This window comes from Typopeltis vanoorti, chromosome 9 (assembly GCF_054136105.1).
Source record: "Typopeltis vanoorti isolate ZY-2024b chromosome 9, IOZ_Tvanoo_1.0, whole genome shotgun sequence".
Taxonomy (NCBI): Eukaryota; Metazoa; Arthropoda; class Arachnida; order Uropygi; family Thelyphonidae; genus Typopeltis; species Typopeltis vanoorti.
Window position 1 is genome coordinate 123149812 of NC_143557.1, and position 6000 is coordinate 123155811.

Genomic DNA, 6000 nt, shown 5'->3' on the forward strand with positions numbered 1-6000 from the left:
CATCTAATATAAGTTATGAAAAAAGAACACGAGACCAGTTTTCAATCCTGAAGATTCAATATTTCTCTTCCTGCCACACATTGGATTCAAACGGGTCACAAAATTTCGATGTGATGGATCCAACATTGCAAACGCTAATAACATGGGTGTCCAACCATTTGGCTTACCTGGGCCACATTGAGTGAAGAGGAATTGCCTTGGGTCGCATATAAAATGTCTAATATAGTTAATGTACATAACAAAACTTCCTTTATTTTTTTTTAATTTATTATAACATTAAAAAAAGAGGGAAGCATAAACACGAACTAGTGAGGTATTTCGCCTTGTTTACGTGAAACCAATGCATCAATGTCTGGTTCGATGGAAGTGGTTGCAGTTCATAGTGAGCTCTCTCAAGATTCTCGTCAGAAAATTTTGATCTAACTTGATTATTCGTATGATCCATTCTCGAAAATAGTTGTTCACAAATGTACGTATTACCAAAAAGCGATGACATGAATAAAGCGTGATTGTGAAGCGAAGTATATTTTTCTCTGAGAAGATAGGTCTTATAAAAATCTAGCAAAGCGACATGATCATTCAAAGGTCATGTATTTATGTCGACTGAAAATAGAGTTAAATATACAAAAAAATTGCTAATTTTTTCTGAAATCTTGAAACCTATTCTCAAATTCCCGTATCAAAACGGAAAGAAAGACAGCATATCTTTCGCATCACATAATAATGTTCAAAGTTTAAGATCTTATGGGGATGCACACACCCCTGATTTATAACAAAGACTAAAGACAGTTCCTTATGCATTTTCGTAACGATGAGTATCACGATTTAAAGGAAACAAAAACAGAACTACAAAAACGGTCAAATTTTAGTGTTCAAAACGGAAATACTATGCAACATTTGCGTTTGCAAGCACGTTTATATTAGACCAACGAATTCCTTAATACTGAGGTTCGTTTATTAATCTACCACTCGACTACAAGGAAGGTACACTATCAAATACTGAGAAAAAGAACACCACACAAGTCAACAATAAAGCTAACTTAACCTAGTTATAAAGGTCATTCATTCGTTATCGATACTGCTTAGAGTGAACGCACAATGACCAAAACACATAATCAGCATATCCAAAATGTTACTTGACTTTTAAATTACCATATCTGCCGGAAGGGGGGAGGAAATACCCAACTCACGTCTACGTGCTATAGCAATAATGTCCTAAGTCATTAACTCTAAACCTATCGAGTTTCCGAAAATATACACCCAGTGCCTCTTCGTGTTATATACCATTTGGAAGCCTCTTGAGCTATCTCCGCTACTGTCCGTCATATCTCTCCTCCATGCCTGTTGTTGACCTTCGAGTACAGACGGTATCAGCAACACTTCTTTGTTTGAAACGGTAATCGTAAATCCGATGCTGTTGCAGTATATTCTTGGTGCAAGGCAGCTGTTTCAATTCAACAGGAACTAGTTAGATACAAATGTGTTTTGCGTACTGCAAATGACTTCGGTTTTCTGAATACAAATTTCTTACAATATTGTTGGTATGACTGGATATGTGAAAGGTCCACACACACACACACACACACACACACACACACACACACACACACAGGAGGAAAGAGTTTCAAACTTTTAGGTTTTTTTTTTTTTGTGGGGAAAAAAAAGTATCGAGTTAAAAAATATCAAAACATTAAACTGGATTCTTTTTCCCCTACTGTGTTCCAACAGTCATATGAGAATTTTTTAATTGTTTCCGGTAAGTTATTCGATCTTATAATTAAAACCTACATTATGTGCCCCTTCCCCCTCAAAAAAAAAAAAAAACCGTGAGATTGGTTGGAACAACAGTTATGAAGCCACTAGTATGTTAAGTCTGTACAAATCAAGTGGATAATGAATGTCCTAAATAACTAGATACCTAAGTTACCTTGTTAATTAATACATCCTCCTCCCGCCAGATATCTGAAGCAATTCCATATGCATACATTCCCTTATTCCTAAGCTACCAAATCATAACAACGAGTTGATTACTGTAACGATTAGAATCGAAGCCACAAGAGCTTCGATTCATTTTCAAGGTATGGTAGATTACATTCTATCACTACAATATTTTGTGTAAGTCACTGCAATAGTGTAAATTTCCACGTTAAAAAAAAAAAAAAAGGAAAGACTCCCCGCTAATTTTAAATGCTGCATCCAGCATGGCATTATTATTACAAGTCACGCTGCACATTTCAAACTGTAAACATTCTTATTGTTCTCTGGAGTGTGATAACAAACTGCATTTGATAAATGTTTTATCAAATGCAGTCTGCTTTATAAATGTTTATTATAAAGAGACTGAGCTATCTGCATTCAGATATATTCGAGATATCATTTCAGTTTAAATAAAATATTTTCTCTCATACACTTTTTTATTTGAAATTGTTTATTCACTGAATTTCCATTTGTTATTTCTTTGAATCAACAATAGCTAACTTATGCAAATTATAAAAAATACGGTTTACCGGACAATCCCTAACCAATATATTAGAAAACACACTAAAAACATCCATTTATGGAAAATGTTGACCTTTCTGCTGGCCGAAGGAACTGTATATAAATCCATACCCGGTCAGCGATCTGCCACATAGCAATCGTTGCTTTTATGGGATAAAAACTGGATTTTTTTTTTTATTTTTAATTATATGGCGCTTGCATGAAAAGGTCCTGGGACCAATCGCACATAGGAGCCTCCTTATCTTAGTCGGGTACGACGATACCCTTTAGCTGGAAAGACCTGGGTTCGAATTCGGTCTAGGAGGCGAAGAATCTTTATTCGGGTTTTATACATTATTATTATGTGACACCTCCAAGGAGTCCAAAGACTCATCGAGGGAGGGCACTTACTCTACAACTGTCTCCACCACTCATCATCAACTACAGCGAAGCGCGCCATCTACTGCCCACTACCACCACTAAAATAAAACAGAAAGATACAAAATTTCTTTTCTGAAGGGAATTACCGTTAAAATTTGTTTTAACTTTTAAACATGTCGGAAGTGACCAAAAGCTTACTAAAATTACCTTCGGCATCCAAGTATTGCACTACTTAATCTTAAAACGGCTACTCAAGGACTCGTATATTTGCCTTTTATTACTGCAAGGAGTAACTGCCTTCACAGATATTTCAAACTACTGATTCTTATTGGAGACAAATTTATTCTTCTTTTCTAAATCCATTTAGTAGCTCATGAATTCACCAATCGAAAGGTTCATTTGTGAAAAATAAATTTGAAAAACATGGCTATTAGATGGATTTCTTCGTGGTCTCTGTTGAAACTATGTCATATGAAGCTGCTTTTAGGCCAGTAAAACCCTTAAACCCATAAGTAATGCAAATACCAAGTCAACTCGTGCCAAAAGTTTGCATTTTGTATAAAGCTGAAGGGAAATTTTTCTTGGTTATCAAAAAAATAGTTATTTATCCTGTCATTTAATAATTTCGGATGCCATGATGTAGCCTTTATAATTATTGAAGAAAAGAGCCTTAAAATCATTTTATTTCAACTGGATGAAGCAGGGACTTATCTGTGATTTAGTTTCAATTTGACTTGCAGGCTAATAATTTGCTTTTTCCCCAGAGACTTGATGAAATTGATTCTTAATCCCTTATTACTTGAGAACAAAAATAAATATAATCTATGAAAAGAAAGTGATTGCAAGGAGTTTGTCTTCTAGGACAATGGCAAGAGCACCAACATTCAAATTAAACATTAGACGAACGAAATAAAAATAAAGTGAATGTGTGTATATCATATATATATATATATATATATATATATATATATATATTATTTAGGACATTCTATATAAAACATGGATATCAGAATATCCTTGCTTGCTTGCTTCGTGTTGAAAGAATGATAATATAAATCACATTGCAGCAGAAAATTAATCTTTTGGGATATCTCTACTTTTTAGTGCTTTAACTTGGTAGGCGGTTCCTTTCTGAAGTATTCGTAGTTTAACCCGACCATTTAATTATATCGGTTACTTTTGATAGTGAAACTGCATAATGATCACGATGACGTAAAAGTACAAAAAATATGTAGTTTCTTGCAGGGAAGAGGGTCGTTTCAATAATATCGACCCATATGACATCGACCATATTATTCTGTCTGAACTTTTCGACTGCTAATATTAATTTGTGTGCGCGCGCGCTCTAAATAACCAAATCGGATACTGTAATTACGGTTGATTTTGCTATCTAGATTTGTTCTGGATATTAAAGAATTAGGTAGGTGAAATTTCAAATAAAAGTGATTTAATCAGAGTTAAAATTATAACTTATCAGTTACCAATATCATATTTTTGATAGTGCACTTCTCCTAGGAAGTTTTATAAATTATGTGTACATTTTTTTATTTGATTTTTATGGCGCAAAGCCATCAAAAGTCATACTGGCGCCAGGACACAGGTCACAGCAGTACATATGGTAATTATAGGACAATCACAAACATCCATGGTGGGATTCGAACCCGCAGCCTCTTGATTGGAGAGCGGGTACGTTAACCACTTGGCTAACCGGGCTGGCAAAATGCGTCGATTCCTTCAGGTCGGAGAGATCCAGACGTTAGTTGTAGGGGTGGAAGGAAAACAGAAAAATAACTAGTAGCAAGTAAACGAGAAATAGTACGAGAAATATTAGGTTAATATATTTTAGTCATAATTCATTTTTAAGTTTTCGCTAATAACGTTTCGAATCCTTGTTATTACAAATTCCAAAAATGTTTTAGGAATAGTTTTATCGGCTGAAAAAAAAAAAATTTTTTTTAATTTTTATTTTATTTATTTTTTAAGCGATTTTGTAGATAGTAATGTGAAGAAATCGTCCCACCCGTCCCACAGCCCTGGGGCATATTAGGGATGATAATGTAAGTGATGGGCGTGTCCATAGCAACCCCCCCCCACCCCGAGTCTAAAATATATTCTCATTGGTGAAAAATGTAAGCCATAAATTATCAATAAAAAAAAAATAATAATAATAAAAATAAACTGTGCAACATTTCTCTTTCCCCCCCTACCCTACCCCCAAAATTCCAGTTATGTTGCTTCAGCAGCTTCCTGAACTAAATCCTCACTACGTCCCTAGAGTTAGTTATCCAGATGCTTCTTAATTAAAATGAAAGATAAGAAAAAGATAAGATAATCATACTTTGTATTATGGGAAGATATAAAAACTCTTCCCATAATACGAAGTATGATTACTGGAAACAGTAAGTAACTGAATAACACTGACCAGTAAGTAAAGTATAAGATATACCTTATTTAAATGACAGACATAAAAATGTACAGCGTAATAATAATAATAATAATACTGCACACATTATGTTATTAAAATAACAGAATGACACTTCACATTGAAAATTACTAATAAATACACAATTATGATAATACAGATCAAAGTAATATCTTACGAAGATTTCCATTATATTCTTGTTACATTACTTCAGATAATAAAACCATTGAAACAGTGACGATATCGACCAACAAAGACTAACACTTGCCACTGTAAAGCTTGCTGCTGAAAACACAACTGACGCATTCGTCTTTCTACCGTAGGGTGAGATCGACTATTGTAAGCGCTGATGTAGCTTGGCCACTCACGTGACATGCTCTACATGGGGTCTGCCCTCCTGCAAATACTGGGACGAGCGAATACGCGAAGGGCATATTGATTCTCCCCTCCTAAGGACAGTTTTGGCAGCCGTTAACTGTAAACAACAGGAACCAAGCCCTTAAAACGAAAATATAAACAGGAAAACGCTGACAGTGGAATGCATATCGGACAACGGACACGAAATAAGCATTTTAAGACAAAATTCCTATCCTAAAAATATACTCACGAAAGTAAAATATCTATTAATAAATTTGTAAAACTTCAAATAAAAAAATACAAGGAAATTCAATGGTCTCGTTACATGTACTTGTTATTATTGGATCTATCACAATGTTAAA

At 34.5% G+C, this 6000-nt stretch overlaps 1 pseudogene across 1 annotated transcript in view; it reads right to left on the minus strand.

Moving 5' to 3' along the window:
- LOC150103494 (ubiquitin-conjugating enzyme E2Q-like protein 1 pseudogene) overlaps positions 1 to 5592 on the minus strand; it is a 51334-nt pseudogene extending 45742 nt beyond the window's left edge. Inside the window, exon 1 of the transcript XR_016548784.1 lies at positions 5460 to 5592. The product of XR_016548784.1 is annotated as a ubiquitin-conjugating enzyme E2Q-like protein 1 pseudogene, transcript variant X1 (transcript). The remainder of the gene's footprint in view (positions 1 to 5459) is intronic.
- Positions 5593 to 6000: the final 408 nt, after the last annotated feature.